This window comes from Saccopteryx bilineata, chromosome 3 (assembly GCF_036850765.1).
Source record: "Saccopteryx bilineata isolate mSacBil1 chromosome 3, mSacBil1_pri_phased_curated, whole genome shotgun sequence".
Lineage (NCBI taxonomy): Eukaryota > Metazoa > Chordata > Mammalia > Chiroptera > Emballonuridae > Saccopteryx > Saccopteryx bilineata.
The window spans coordinates 45,240,858-45,258,228 of record NC_089492.1 but is presented as its reverse complement, the minus strand read 5'-3'; positions in this window follow the sequence as shown (position 1 = coordinate 45,258,228).

The window sequence follows — 17,371 nt, the reverse complement described above, 5'->3', positions numbered from 1 at the left end:
CTCCCCGCTTCTCACTTCAGAAAAATAACCTCTCCCCCCAAAAAAGAGTAAGGAATGTATTTGTGATTTCCACCTTGGGCAGCAATCCAAGAGCCCACCTTAAAGAGAACCCTGATTACAAGTGCCATTTTAACAACTGGTTCACTGCACTGAAAAATAAATTAAGTATCAGTTCTGCTGAACTGATGCAAACTGGCTGAATCCCACCACTGACTCCAGGACATGAACATCTTCATTGTAAACTTAATTTTCACATAAAAAAATGGTGATATTTCATGTTTACAATGATGAATTTTACAATAATGAAAATATATATATGTGCAGTACAGTCTGTGAGTTGCTGAAAATCAATTCATAATAATTTCTGAAAGCAGCCCATAATAATACAGCAATGACTTATGTGAAAGCTCTGAATATTAAGTATACATATATAAGTAAATTTTCTCATCCTTCATTATAACCTTCTAGTTGTAGAGTTTGGGAAGCTTAAACAACACATTTTATGCTGCCTCACAACCATAGTTCTTGTTTTAAATCAGAATTAAAATCCATGAGATATTTGGAAGGTATACTTCAGGAGAGGGCCACCTTCTGATATCTTTATCTAAGCCAGGGATTCTCTAAGTTTGGTACCTGGACCAGCAGCAGTACCATTACATGGGAACTTCTTAGATTTGCAAATTCTTAAACCCTCTTTCAATCTACTGAATCAGAAATTGTTAAAGGGGGTCAAGCCATCTGTGTTTTAACAAGACCTCTGAAGTTTGAAAACCAGTTCAAGGCTCTAGGCCCCTGAATAACAAGATGGTACACATTTAAAGCTTCCTTGAAAGTAGTCCATTCTCAAACTTCCTGGATGTTGAGAAGCAGTGATAGCACTAACAGTCTCTTGATCTATTTTTATATTTTATTTATTCATTTTTAGAGAGATAGCAGAGAGAGAGAGAGAGAAAGGGAGAGAGAAGGGGGGAGGAGCAGGAAGCATCAATTCTCATATGTGCCTTGACCAGGCAAGCTCAGAGTTTCAAACTGGCAACCTTAGCATTCCAGGTCGACGCTTTATCCACTGCACCAACACCTGTCAGGCCTGATCTGACTTCTTAATTGAACAGATAGGTGTCCATTCTCTGTATTTTCTGGATCTGAGAGGTGATTATAAACCTCATATTGTTGTCTTGTGGTTCACAAAATTCTAGAGCAGTGATGGGCAATCTTTTGAGCTTGGTGTGTTAAAATTCGCCAAAAAATCGAGCATAACTCGGGTGATGTGTCACTTTGAGAAAAAATAAACCATATTTATAGTTTAAATAACAAAAATGTATAATTGTAATATATTTATATAACTATTTTTAATAAACAAAAAACTTATTATTATACTTATCTGCTTAGTGACTTCTTTGTTCATCTGTCAGTTCGTTTCTTTTGTTGGTCTTGATATTATTTAATTTGTGTGAGGTGCCGTGAACTAAGATAAGTGAGGGGGAGGGGGAATTGTTTAACTAACCTGCCTATTAATGACTTTTTTGTTGCTGAATTTAATTGGATAAATCTTCAATTGAAGCTTGGTATTTTGTACACTTCAAGCCCAAGCAAGTGCTACTAACTTCATCTGTCAATTTGTTTCTTTGGTTGGTTTTGATATTATTTAATGCTGAGAATAAGGTCTCACAAAAGTACGTAGAGGGAAAAATTGTGAGTAAAGCCATTGCTATATTTTTCAGAGTGCTAAAAATGTCTGGTAATCGGTTCCAGGCACTCCAAATTTCCTGTTCATAGTGGCACTCCTCTTGATTCTCCAAGCGGCACCTTTCCAGATTCTCAAGCTTTGACCTCAAGTCAACAAACACCTGAGTCCAGATGCTGTCTTGAAATTCTGCAAGTTGCATCTTATGTAAGTTAAATGGCTGCCACTATTTCTAATGGCGGGAAACAGCACCCACAGCACAGGCCCTTGCCTCTCCCAGCATCCCCTTCACTTATCTCAATAATGATGGTCAATTAGAAATCCACAACACCCCAGAACAGTAGATTGGACGATGGTTGCTGTGGTTATGTGGTTGCTGGAAATGGTGATCACAGGGCCCCCAGAGATGTGTCCCCCACAACATTCTGTTGTTCCCTGCTATGCTGGCTGGAAGTGAAGTCAAAGATCCCCTAAAGACCTAGCTGGAAGTCCCAGAACTAGACGCTCTGTGCCGGAGTTCTGTTGTTTTGGCCTACAGACCTCCAGCACAGAGTGTCTACACTACAGCAAATGTTTTATCCTCGGCTACTGCACCTGGCTGTGCAGGAGCCAAGGATGAAATGTCCTTCTCGGCATGCAGCCCCATACTTCTCTGGTATGCAGCCGCATGTGGCCGCATCATCAAAAATGGCTATGCATGTCAGTGCTGACAAGTGTCATAGATTCGCCATTACGATACTAGAGGCTGCCTCCAAACTGAGCTTCCCTAATGAATTACCTGTATTCTGTGGAAGTCATAACCAGCCTAGAGCTTGCTTCTTCTGTCTTTCTTATAATTTCAGGAGTATCTGCCTATATTAAATTCTTTCTGCTTGAAATCTGGGTGCTCTCTCCTTGACTTTGGACTTTGTGATTGCTTCCTAACTGCATACAGCAGAAGTGACACAATGCTAAAGTTTTAAGAAACTGGAAGCTTCCAATTTCTTGTCATATGGGACAGTAGCTCTTGTAACCCAGATAGTAGCCTGAGAGGAAGCCAGGCAATAACCAACATTGACTTACCACCATATAAATGAGCCATTTTGGGTGTGAATTCTCTAGCCCCAGGAAAGCTGCCCGAATTGATGGTACACAGAGAAAAAATGTACCTTCACTGTTAAGTTTTGCCCAATAGCAGATGCATGAGCCAAAAAAAAGTAAAATTTAAAATATATGTCATCTTGGCATTTTAAGAAGTCTGATATTTCTTGATTTTCTTTTTTTTCTTCTTTTTCCAAGTGAGAGGAGAAGAGGTAGAGAGACAGGCTCCTGCATCTGCCCTTGACCAGATTCCACCTTGCAACCCGCTTCTGGGACCAATCCTCTGTCCACCTGGTGCCATGCTTGCAACCAAGCTACTTTTAGCATTGAGAAAAAGGCTCCATGGAGCCATCCTCAGCACCCAAGGCCAATGTGCTCGAACCAATCAGCCATGGGTGCAGGAGAGAAAGAGAAAGAGAGGGAGAAAGGAGAGAGAGGGGTGGAGAAGCAGATGATTGCCTCTTCTGAGTGCCCTGACCAGGTATCAAACCTAGGACATCCACATGCCGGGCCGACTCTCTACCACTGAGCCAAACAGCTAGGGCCTGATTTGCTTTTTTGTTACCCCAATTTCATGGTTTTGTAATGTATGTTGCACTTAAAATAAAACTAATTAAATGTAAACATTAGTCCCTTTTATTTGGATAAAGACATCAGAAGCCTTAGGTTTTTGTCATAACCTATTATGCAGCAATAGATATTTGGAACAGTCTCTAAGCCAGAATATTTGTAAAGTAAGAACAAAGATGTCAAATATAGGCTTAAGTGTTATCATAGTTTGGATTTCTCTAAAGTGGACCCAGATGTATGGTGGCTGGGGTATGACATTAAGAATAGATAAGAAGGAATTTTGAAAACAAGATGCTCTTCCATGGCTTTCATAAAGTTAGTTCTAATATTTTCCTTGATTAAGTCTGGCTTTATATAAATATTTTATGATATGGAAGCACCTGTTTTGGGAATGTATGATTTTCTCCTCTTTCAGTTTAAATATTAATGTCTATTACAAACCTCTGGAATTAGGGATAATAATAGGTAAATCAAGAAATGTCATCTTCTTAGCCAACAAGATAACATTTGGTATAACTTGAAGCACTTCGTAGCAGTAAATCCTACAATGTTAAAACTTCCCCTGGTAGTTTCTTCTGTATAGACAACCATCTCATATATTTTCCATAAGTTATGGTTATCCTTTTTTTTCAGATGAAGATATAGAAGTGCAGGAAAGTAGGTACTTTTAACAGCATCACATATTTAATAAAAGGATAAAGGCCCTGGCCGGTTGGCTCAGTGGTAGAGCGTCGGCCTGGCGTGCGGAAGTCCCGGGTTCGATTCCTGGCCAGGGCACACAGGAAAAGCGCCCATCTGCTTCTTCACCCCTCCCCCTCTCCTTCCTCTCTGTCTCTCTCTTCCCCTCCTGCAGCTGAGGCTCCATTGGAGCAAAAGATGGCCCGGGCGCTGGGGATGGCTCCTTGGCCTCTGCCCCAGGTGCTAGAGTGGCTCTAGTCTCAACAGAGCGACGCCCCGGAGGGGCAGAGCATCGCCCCCTGGTGGGCAGTGCGTCGCCCCCTGGTGGGCGTGCCGGGTGGATCCCGGTCGGGCGCATGCGGGAGTCTGTCTGACTGCCTCCCCGTTTCCAGCTTCAGAAAAATACAATACAATACAATAAAATAAAATAAAATAAAATAAAATAAAATAAAATAAAATAAAATAAAATAAAATAAAATAAAAATAAATAAATAAATAAATAAATAAATAAAATAACTTGGTACCTGACCCTGCCCTCTATGAACCCTGAAAAATATTCAATTGGACAAAACACAGTGAAGTGAAGCAAAGACACGGTTGTTCTTATAAAAACTATAGCCTTTATTAACGTGATCAGGCAAATTATACAATTCAGGATTATAATAATTAAAACAAAGTATTTATATTTATTAAATATTGTTTTAAATAGTTTATATATATTTTATTTGATCTTCACAAAAACCTTATGGAATAGACAGGGCAAGAACTACATTTCAAGTATTTTATTGTAGTTTAGAATAATGAGACTTAGAATGTATAAGTGATTTGTCTAAATAATGGGTCGGGAAGCTTTTTGGCTGAGAGAGCCATGAACACCATATATTTTAAAATGTAATTTCATGAGACCCATACAATGAATGACCAGTGTACGTTATGCATTATCCAATAAAAATTTGATGTTGTCCCAGAGGACAGATGGGATTGGCTCCAGCCACCCGCAACCATGAACATGAGTGGTAGGAAATGAATGGATTGTAATACATGAGAATGTTTTATATTTTTAATGTTATTATTTTTTTTATTAAAGATTTGTCTGCAAGCCAGATGCAGCCATCAAAAGATCCACATCTAGCTCGCGAGCCTTTGGTTCCCAACCCCTGGTCTAAATCAATGTTTGACCAGAGTCATTTATTTTGATTGTGAACATGGAGTAAATTTCCTGAGTTATTTCTAATTTTCCACCATAAAGGCATAATAAATAGGTCATTTTAGTACCTCTTCTTAACAACTGTTCTGTACTGTAATGACATTTTCCTTTGAAAAGTTCTGTTTAAGTCTGTATTTATATCTTGATTCACTAAAGTTAAAAATGAAGTGTAGTTTGAGCTCTTCATTTAAAAAATATTTTTATTTACTTATTGATTGTTAGGGAGAGAGAAATGAAGAGAGACAGAGAAACATCAGCTTGTTCCAATTATTCATACTGTCATTGGTTAAGTTCTATATGTGCCCTGTCCAGGTATAGAACCTAAGATCTCGGCATGTTGGGACAATGCTCTAACCAACTGAGCTACCCAGCTAGGGCCTTTCATTTATTAAATTAAAAACAAATCATAGAAATTTAAGACTTGGAGACCTTTAAGAAGATCTTTTCAAATGTTCAATTTTAAAAATAAAGAAACTAAAGCTCTGAAAAGCATAGTAACTTTTTAAAGGTTGTGATTAGATTATGCAAAGAGGGTTCTAGGACCCATATTTTTTCACTATTCCCCTTAAGACAATGCATAGACATCTGTCTTTTTAAAGTGTGTATACCATAACCCCTGTCACAGTGTGGGGCCTTAAATGTTTATTGAATAACAATGTTGAAACAGTATCAAACTAACTACTTTTTTCTATGATAAGCCACTTGAAGGCAGGATTTATGCTTTATTTAATTTGTATTTTCTACAGTGCATAGGATGGATTTTAAACTTAAACCAAATACCCAAACAACTGTTTCAATTTGGTTTGGAAAGTAGAATGACAACATCAGATATAAGGTATACAATAGTAAGCAATTTACTGTTTTCTTTCATCAATAAATTTGCATATTAATGTAGCTTCCTTCACAAGAACTTTTAGTTGTCACAAAATATTAACAACTAAGGTTTGTATGATTCCTTCCAAAGTGCTTTTGCATACATGATTTCATTTAGTTCTGTCACAACCACATGAAATTTTGTATATGCAAGGCACATGTTTTATAAGTTAATGGATTTATACAAAGCTATTGAGAGAATACATGTAAAGCAAGAATTTAAATCTAGGGCCTGACCAGGTGGTGGCGCAGTGGATAGAGCGTCGGACTGGGATGCGGAAGGACCCAGGTTCAAGACCCCGAGGTCGCCAGCTTGAGCGCGGGCTCATCTGGCTTGAGCAAAAAGCTCACCAGCTTGGACCCAAGGTTGCTGGCTCCAGCGAGGGGTTACTTGGTCTGCTGAAGGCCCGCGGTCAAGGCACATATGAGAAAGCAATCAATGAACAACTAAGAAGTCGCAATGCGCAACAAAAAACTAATGATTGATGCTTCTCATCTCTCTCCATTCCTGTCTGTCTGTCCCTGTCTATCTCTGCCTCTGTAAAAAAAAAAAAAAAAAAAAGAATTTAAATCTAGGATTTGTGTTCTAGAAATCATGCTATTTTCAGGTCCTGTCTTGAACTAAGGTACCACAGAGAAGATTATTTAGTTAGTACAATTGATCAAGAAATAAAAGTCATGTCTGAAAATAGTTTTACCATACATATTCTATCATCTTTAATGTTTCTAATTTGTTTATAGAAAAATCCCAATGAAGACAATCCCAGAAGAAAAAAGAAAAGTTTGGAATAAAGAGACCCTTTCCCCTTTTCGTGTAGTAAATACCACCCTTTGTTTCTAAAGTGCTGTAATTCAAGATGAAAAATTCAACGATCTCTTAAGTACCCTAACATTTCAAACTATTTTATTATCAAATAAAGATATTCAATTTGCTTGACCAGGTAGTGGCACAGTGAATAGAGCATCGGACTGGGATGTGGAAGACCCAGGTTTGAGACCCCAAGGTTGCCAGCTTGAGCACGGGCCCATCTGGTTTGAGTAAAAGCTCAACAGATTGGACCCAAAGTCGCTGGCTGGAGCAAGGGGTTACTCAGTCTGCTGAAGGCCTGTGGTCAAGGCACATATGAAAAAGCAATCAATGAACAACTAAGGTGTCACAACGAAAAACTGATGATTGATGCTTCTCATCTCTCTCCGTTCCTGTCTGTCTGTTCCTATCTATCCCTCTCTCTGTGACTCTCTCTCTGTCTCTGTAAAAAAAAAAAATCAATTTAATTTGAAAAAGGTGGATATTCAATTCCAGGTAATAAAAATGTGAGAATACCGGTTCACAGTTTGTGTTTTAGAAATATTGCTTTCATTGCTTCCACAGAATAAATAGCTGCATATCCATGTTCTATGTCTCTATTACCCCTTTATTTGCATTATATAATAAAACCCAAGGAGACATCTTTTTTGTTCACAGTGTGACTGCAAAAGAGAGAACATATCTGTTGGCCAGTCTGATATTCCAATAGAAAAGGGCTGTCATTAAAACCTTGCATACTATCAAGTAGGAAAGCAGACTTATATTGCAATTACTTTTCTATTAGCTGCTGCCCATTGCTCCTGACAGGTATAAATTAGTTCTTGCTAGGTTGCCTACAGATTAATGAGTTCCAAAATTGGCATTCAATTGTTTGGGAATAAAAGGCAAAAAATGGAGGTAGATGCAAAATCTTTATACACCTGTGATTAGAGGATATTTTCTTTCATTTCATATTTTTCTTTCTTCCTCAGTATGGCTTCAGTGATAACTGACACTTCTATCAGAAGATTCCTTTCCACACAGCAGAAACTTGCAGCTGAGACATGGCCAGAATTAATAATTTGTGTGAGCAAACATACAGCTGCTGTTTGTGGAGAGATATTCTATTAACGAACAGTGAATTCTCATAATTAACTGAACAGTTTCTGCAGCTGCCCGCCTGACCCCAGACTATACAAAGTATGGGTGGTGTTTGGTTTCAAAATCAATCTTACCTAATTACTATAAGCATGTTCTTCCACTCCTAATGACTATAAAAAATTAGACATTTCTTACTCATTTAAATACTCTTCTTATTAGGTTTCTTGTCCCTAAATTTATTTTTGCCTATTAGCATTTCTAAGACTGTACAGGTGTAGTTACAAACCAGACACAGAGAAGTATAATTTACGTTTCGGCAAGTGTAGGATCACAAATATCTGCTCTGTAACAGGAGCAAGATCTGTGCTCCCTAAAAGTATTATTTCCCACAGCATTTAGAGAATATTCTGTGGATTGATAGTCATTCAAAGTCTTGCTTTTTTTCTACCGTTAGTCCCTCTGTCACTTGTCTGCCACTCCTCCTCTCTTCCCTCATCCAACTTAAAACTCTATTCAATTAAAACAGAAGAGATTGTGCATGCACAGTAAGCCCCTGCCTCATGGGATCATGGCTTTTATTTGTCATTCTGTTACCTGAGATCAAATCAGCTTATTTGACTTTGATGTGCTTGATGAGGGTGTGGCTAAGTGCCCCACTTTTCAATTCACCCACACAGCAGAATTTATAAGATGTACCTAGTATTAGTTTGTTCAGTTAACTCGCTACATTTTATTTGCAAAAGCAAGCTTGGAACAAAGTATCCCTGTTGTTTGAAGATATTGTTAGTCTTCAGTCCACAAGGGGTATCAAGAGTTGTTTGCTACTATTGTACAATGGGAGCATAGCCCACATGTATTTTAGTTACAATATTTTTCACTGAACCTTAAGAAATGAAAAGTGCTTATTTTTAAGGAAAGTTATCACACTTAAGCAGGGCACAGTTTGGACCACATTTTCCAGTGTATACTTAGAAAATAAGGTTTCAGTTTTTTCCTCCATGAATAATAGCTGAGATGACTGAAGTTGGTGGGAGCACCACTGAAACTAAATTTTTGTCCAATGATAAGATCATTCAGTGTTGACTTAGTTATCTTTCTCTCCTGTCATCTTCTCTACCCTACCCTCATCCATCAATCCTCCCTCCCTCCCTCCCTCCCTCCCTTCCTTCCTTCCTTCCTTCCTTCCTTCCTTCCTTCCTTCCTTCCTTCCTTCCTTCCTTCCTTCCTTCCTTCCTTCCTTTGGAAATTTTCTATTATCTGCCAAATACTGTGCTAAGTACTAGGTTAACATTAATGGAAAGAATTAATATGATCTCATAAATCTTCTACTTGAGAGGAAAGACAAAATAAATACATACATGTATAATTACTAATTACAAGAGACAGTACAGCATTATTTGACAAGCATGAGCTCTGGGATCAAATTTGATGAGTTCAAGTACTGACTCTGAAAATTACTAGCTGTTTGTGAACAATTTATTAAAACTTCCATTTTTCAACTTCTTCATTTTTTAAAAGATTTTATTGACTGATTTGAGAGAGAGGAAAGAATGAGAGAGAAAGCAGAGGAGGAGTGGGAAGCATCAACTGATCATAGTTGCTTCTTTATATGCCTTGACCGGGAAAGCCTGGGGTTTTGAACCAGCAACCTAAACATTGCAAGTCAATGCTTTATTCACTGCACCACTACAGGTCAAAATTTCTTCATTTTTAAAATAATAAAAATATGTATACTCATATAATTAAAATGAGAATTAAGTAAACTGATAATTCCTTAAGACTTAAAATGTGGCTTGGTTGCTAAACAGAACACAGTAACATTAGATAATATTATAATTGTCATAAAAGAACAAAATCAGCTTCAATAAGAAATAAAGGGGAAGCTACTTGAAACTGGATGGGAAGGGTAGGACTTTCACTGAAACTGACACTAAACAGAGATTTTAAGTTTGTGGAGAAACTGACCATGAAGAGAGTGACATGTGTTCTCTAGGTAGTGAAGCCACATAGGCATAGAGTCTGAGGAAGAGTATGTTGGATGTGTTTCAGAAACTAAACAAAGGCCAGTGTGGCAAGGAATACAAAACAAGGTTGATTAGAAGAGTTGAAAGACAAGATTCTCCCAAGAGTAAGCATTAGAAATAGTTTTAAAATATTTTTTGAGAAAGCAATGCCACAGTTCCATGGTTACCATAAATTCTATTAGAATCTTTGGTCTAAAGATGAGAAACAACAGAATATTTTTTTTTCTTCTTTTTTTTTTTTTTTTCATTTTTCTGAAGCTGGAAACAGGGAGAGACAGTCAGACAGACTCCTGCATGCGCCCGACCGGGATCCACCCGGCCCGCCCACCAGGGGCGGTGCTCTGCCCCCCAGGGGGCGATGCTCTGCCCATCCTGGGCGTCGCCATATTGCGACCAGAGCCACTCCAGCGCACAGAATATTTTGAAATGATACTCTGAGAAAAAATAAATGAGATCCGATGAAGCAGATAGCCGTGCTGTGCAGGAGGCGTGGTACAGAGTTGCAATTACACATGAATAGATATTAGGGGGAAATTATTATGATTAATAACAATAAAAATAATCAAGGAAAAATCAAAAGGGGTTGAACTTATGTAAGCCAAAAGTTAAAAAAAAAAAAAAAAAGAGTCAACACAATGTTAAGCTACACAACATTACCAAAGAAACATCAGCCTGGGTTTTATAGTAATAGTTAGTTAAAGAAATAGACTAAGAAAAAAGAGAATTATGAGTATGTACAACTCTCACCAAACCAGGAGGAACACATTACCAAACCAGGAAGCTTCAGCTTGGGTTCCAAGTTCAGCCATTTGCCATGAGCGTCAATGATAAAGAATTCTAGAGCTTCAGGGGCGATCTAAGACCCTACCTATATTTAAGGAAAATTTTTGGCTGTAGGATACTGCACAAGGGTCCTTCATGCATAGCCTCTAGGAAGAAAAAAAGGTCACCACATTCTTCCTGGTTTCTGGGGAAACTACAACAGGACCTTTCATCCCACCCTTAAGTAAATGACTCAGTCATTCCTGTAACCCATTTTTTTTTTTTTGTGACTCTTACAGTCATATTCAATTGAGTTCAAATTTATATATTTTTATATACTGTTTCTCCACAGTAGCCAAGTTACTTTTCTTCATTAAACTTTGTTCATTTATCTTAATAGCAGCCACATAAAAAGAAATTTTGTGTGATTTTGAGCCATTAAGCCAAGAGTTGAATATCATCACAACCAAAGTCAAAGGGAAGGAGGAAAGAAATTTTGCAAGTCAGACCTAGTGAACTCTGGGGTGTGGAAAATAAAACAGTCCTCCCCAACCTACCACTCCCAAGTCATAGATTAGCACTCACATTTGAGCTTGAATCTAGAGCAATATTGATATACCTTGTAACAAATGAATGTGGAAAGGCCTACCCCATATATCTAAGTTAAGGAAAAGGAATTTTATGTGGAAGAATGAGAAATGAAGGAGCCCTAGTTTTTAATAACACAGTTTAAAAACAATCAGGGGCTAACAAATGTTGATATATACAGTAACTGTTCTGCAAGTGGAAGGTCATTGTACTATAACTATTTAATGGATCATCCTCCCAACCTCAATGGTTTTTTTTTTTTAATATTAATATTTTTTTATTAAATTTAATGCAGTGACATTGATAAATCAGGGTACATATGTTGAGAGAAAATATCTCTAGATTATTTTGACATTTGATTGTGCTGTATACCCCTCCCGCAAAGTTAAATTGTCTTCTGTCACCTTCTATCTGGTTTTCTTTGTGCCCCTCCCCTCCCCTAACCCCTCTCTCCTTCTTCACCCCCTCCCCCCTCCCCCAACCCCCCCGCCCCTGTTGCCATCACATTCTTGTTCATGTCTCTGAGTCTCATTTTTATGTCCCTTCTATGTATGGATTCATCTCAGTTTTTTTTCTGATTTACTTATTTCACTCCGTATAATGTTATCAAGGTCCATCCATGTTATTGTAAATGATCCGATGTCATCATTTCTTATGGCTGAGTAGTATTCCATAGTATATATGTACCAAAGTTTTTTAATCCACTCGTCCTCTGACGGACACTTGGGCTGTTTCCAGATCTTCGCTATTGTGAACAATGCTGCCACAAACATGCGGGTGCATTTCTCCTTTTCGAGCCGTTCTATGGTGTCTTTGGGGTATATTCCTAAAAGTGGGATAGCTGGGTCAAAAGGCGGTTCGATTTTCAGTTTTTTGAGGAATCTCCATACTGTTTTCCACAGTGGCTGCACCAGTCTGCATTCCCACCAGCAGTGCAGGAGGGTCCCCTTTTCTCCACATCCTCGCCAGCACTTATTCTGTGTTGTTTTGTCGATAAGCGCCATTCTGACTGGTGTAAGGTGATATCTCATTGTGGTTTTAATTTGCATTTCTCTAATGATTAGTGATGTTGAGCATTTTTTCATATGCCTATTGGCCATCTGTATGTCCTCTTTGGAGAAGTGTCTATTCATCTCTTTTGCCCATTTTTGGATTGGCCAACCTCAATGGTTTTGGGGCACCAGGTAAAGTTGTTTCTTATGGCTCTATAAACAGAATAAAGTATATTTTATATTAGGCTGAAGCCATTAACACAAAATAATTAATTTAACATTAAATATATAAGGAGTATTATGTAATATTTTAAAGTATAAGGACATTCCAAAATCATCAATTCATAAGCCAAAACCAGCTCTATAAAGAAAAATTTAAACAACTTTTCAATAAATAGTTACATAATAAGGAGAACTAGTCCTGAGGCTTCCTCTGTTGGGGGTAAGCTGGGATCCAAGTTGCATCACTGTCTGGCTCTCTTCTACCCAAAGGACTGAACATGAATGAAGGTGAATGGAATGAAGATCATGAGTAAATCCGGAGCTCTATATTCACATAGAAGAAGCCACTTAAAGGGTTTTTTACTCTCAGATATAGAGAACTATATCATGTTCATGTACTAGAATACAAGTCTCCTTAAATTGATTTTAATATTCATGTATCCCAAATAAAAATCTTAACAAGATCTCAAAAAAATATAAAAATAATGTGTGACCAGGTGGTGCTGCAGTGAGTAGAGCATCAGCTTGGGACACTGAAGACCCAGGTTCAAAACCCTGAGGTCTCTGGCTTGAACAAGGGGTCAATGGCTCAGCTGGATTTAGCACCCCCCTCATCAAGGCACCTTTGAAAAAGCAATCAATGAACAACTAAAGTGCAGCAACTACAAGTTGATACTTCTCATCTCTTTTCCTTCTTGCCTCTCTCTCTCTCTCTCTCTTGCATATCTATATATCTATATATCTATATATCTATATCTATATCTATATCTAGATATAGATATAGATATAGATATAGATATAGATATAGATATGACTTTTAATGCATTCTGCTGTGCTTGATATTTATGGCTGGGAGGTTCAGGTATGATTTTTTTTTAATTAAGCAAGAGGTGCAGAGGAAGAGAGACAGACTCCCGCATGCTTTCAACTGGGATCCACCCAGCAAGCCCCTTATGTGGTGATGCTCTGTCTATCTTGGGCTCTGCTCCATTGCTCGGCAACAGAGCTATTTTTTAGCACCTGATATGAGGCCATATAGCCATCCTCAGTGCCAGGGCCAACTAACTTGAACCAGTTGAGCCATGACTGTAGAAGGAGAAGAGAGAGAGATAAAGAGGGGGAGGGGAAGGGGTGGAAAAGCAGTTGATGGTTTCTCTTGTGTGCCCTGACCAGGAATCAAATCTGGGACTTTCATACACTGGGTCAATGCTCTACCACTGAGTTAACAGGACAGGGCTCAGTTATGATTTTTAAAGTATAATTTCTGCTTTTGAATTGGAATCACTTAAATGCACCCAGTTAAATTATAGATTTAGCCCTGGCCTATATGAAAAAAAAAGGAGCACAGAGAATTTTTTTGAAAATGAACTACTCTATATGATATTATAAAGATAGATATGTCACTATACACTTGTTCAAACCTATAGACTGACCAACATCAGAGGTGGATTTAATGGCAGGTGCACTGGGAGCATCCCCTGGGCTCCAAATTCTGAAGGGCCCTGCAAAACCTTAATATTTTTTTCTGTGCCCAAGGCCTCAACTGACCTTAATCTGCCTCTGAACAACACCAAGAGTTACCCTAATGTAAATTACAGACACTGAGTGATAATAATGTGTCAATGCAAGTTTTTGACTATAACAAATGTGCAATTCTGGTGAGGGATGTTGATAATGAAAAAGGCTATGCACGTTTGGAGCTGCTGGATATATATAGAAAATCTGTATCTTTTCCTAAATTTTGCTATGAATCCAGTGGTCCAAAATTAATAATAAATGAAAAAAAATCTTTTTTAAATCATTGAGCTCATAAATAGTTATTGTGTTTCTGCTACTTGAGACACCATATAAAGTGTTGGCCAATGCTACAGGCTCTCTATTGTCAGCCTCTAACACAACCCCTTATGCCAAGTGGTCTTCAGCAATTTTTGGATGAATTGATATTGTTTAAATATGTTACTTTCACCATCTAAACTAGAAATGGCATAGTTAATTGCTTCATCTATGTTTCAACTTGGAAAATAATTGTGTAAGCTGGCTTGCTATTTCATATTTTCTTTATCAAGTCATTTATTTAGTTCTGAGCCTTAATTTCTCTATTTTAAATTAAAACTAATAAAACTTCAACATATACTGAGAGTAAGAAATAAAATAATTTTTGTAAATGTGTTTGACCAAAGACATAGGAATGTATCAAATATATATTTACGAAACTTTATAGATATTTGGAAGTTGATTCCTTTATAAGTGTCCCTTGATTAGAAAGAAGAGAATGAGTTCTTAATATTTAACTCTTTCCCCAATGTATCAATATTACTGGTTGGCATAAACTTATATCAGATGACTTAGGCTTCTCATATTTAAAATTGAGGTAGATTGCAAAACTCTTAGGTTTCTTCTACAATTAAGGGGAAAGAAAGGAAAATATGGAAAAAGATATGAGCCCTCTTTTCCCAGAAAATGCAAGTGTACATTTCAGTTAACTCAGTACGTAGGCATAACTCATTTTATTGTTTTTCACAGATATAGCATTTTTTTTTCATATTAAAGTTTTGTGTTAACCCTGCTCTGAGAAAATCTATCAATGCCACTTGTCTACTTGTCTAACATCATTTGCTCACTTCATGTCTATGTGCCATATTTTGCAGACTCCACAATATTTTAAACCTTTTCATTATTATTATGCTTTTACAGTGATCTGTGACCTGTGATTAGCTATCTTTAAGGTTATTATTATAATTGTTTTGGAGATGCATGAACCATGCCCATGTAAGATGGCAAAAAATCAATAAATATTGTGTGCCTTCTGACTGCTCCTGACTGATCATTCCCCTGTCTCTTCTCCTTTCCTTAGGCCTCCCTCTTCCCTGAGACACAACAATATTAAAATGAAGCCAAATAATAATCATATGGTATATTTTAAGTGTTCAAATAAAAGGAAGAGTTATACATGTTTTACTTTAAATCAGAAGTTAAAAATTATTAAGCTTAGTGAAGAAGATATGATAAAACAAGCCAAAACCTAGGCTTCTTATGTCAGTTATCTAAGTTGTGAATGAAAAAGAAAAATTATTTTAAAAGATTGAAAATGCTACTTTAGTGAACACACAAATGATAAAAAAAAAAAAAGTGAACCAACCTTGTTAATAAGGAGAAAATTTTAGTGGTCTGGATAGAAGATTAAACTAGTTACACATTTTATTAAGCCAAAGCCTAATCAAGAGAAAAACCCTAAATTTCTTCAATCTTATGACAGTTGAGAGAGGTGAGGAAGCTGCAGAAGGAAAGTTTAAAACTCTCAAAGGTTGGTTCATGAGGTTTAAGGTTCATTATCTCCTTAACATAAAAGTGAAGGTAATGTTGAATCTTAACAAAATAAACACCAATGAAAAATAGAAACAGACTCATAGATACAGAAAACAGACTAGAATTGTCAGAGGGGTTTAGGGAGATGGGTAAAAAAAGTGAAGAGATGAAGAAGTAAAAATTGGTGGTAGCTACTGAACAGTCACAGAGATATAAATTATAGCATAGGGAATATATAAAGTAATATTGTAATAACTATGTATGGAACCAGGTGGATATTTGAAACATTGGAGAGACCACTCTGTAAAGTACATGATTTTCTAAACATGATGCTATACATATATCTAAAACTAGTACAGAATAATATTGAATGTAAACTATAATTGAAATAGTTATTGTTGATGTAGAAGCTATAGCAAATTATCCAGATGATCTAGCTAAGATAATTAATAAAGGTGACAATACTAAACAAAATTTTCAAAGAAGACAAAACAGCCTTCTCTTTAAAGAAAATTCCATCTACAACTTTCATTGTCAGAAGTTAATGCCTGCATTTCAAAACTGGTTTGTTTGTTTATTTATTTATTTATTTATTTATTTATTTATTTATTTATGACAGAGAGGGACAGGTAGAGACGGACAGGAAGGGATAGAGAGATGAGAAGCATCAATTCTTTATTGCAGCACTTTAGCTGTTCATTGACTGCTTTCTCCTATGTGCCTTGACCGGGGCGGGGGGGGGGAGGGGGCTACTGCAGACCAAGTAACCCCTTACTCAAGCCAGCAACGTTGGGCTCAAGTTGGTGAGCCTTGCTGAAACCAGATGAGTCTGTGCTCAAGTTGGAGACCACACGGTTTTGAGCCTGGGTCCTCTACATCCCATTCCAACATTCTATCTACTCCACCACTGCCTGGACAGTCTTAAAATTTACTTAAAAGACAGGTTGACTTTTCTTAAGGGCTAGTATAGCTGGTTACTTTAAGTTGAAACCAATGTTTACTACTATTTCAAAAACTTTAGCTTTCTTAAGAATTATACTAAATCTACTTTGTGCTCTATAGATGGACAAAAAAATCTGTTTTAACACAATTTACTGAATATTTTAAGAAAATCCAACTTTATGATGTAAGACACAACAGCTCATCCGTTGTATTAAGGGCTAGTTCTCAAAGCTAGTCAGCCTGAGGGTCAGTTTAACACCCTGGTGTTGAAATCTACTGCTCAGAAAAAAAATATCCATATAAAAATATTACTGCACATTGGCAGTGCATCTAGTTACCTCAGATCCTTGATAGAGATGTACAAGATTAACCTTTTTATGCCTGCTAACACAATATCCATTCTGTAGCCCATGAAACAAGAAGTAATTCCAACTTTCAAGTCACCTCTTTTGAATAAGCAAAGAAAGTGTTTCTTTGAAAGAGAATCTACTTCTGGTAAAGATGTAAGGTTGTTGAAATGAAAACAAAGGATTTAGAATATTATATAAACTTAAT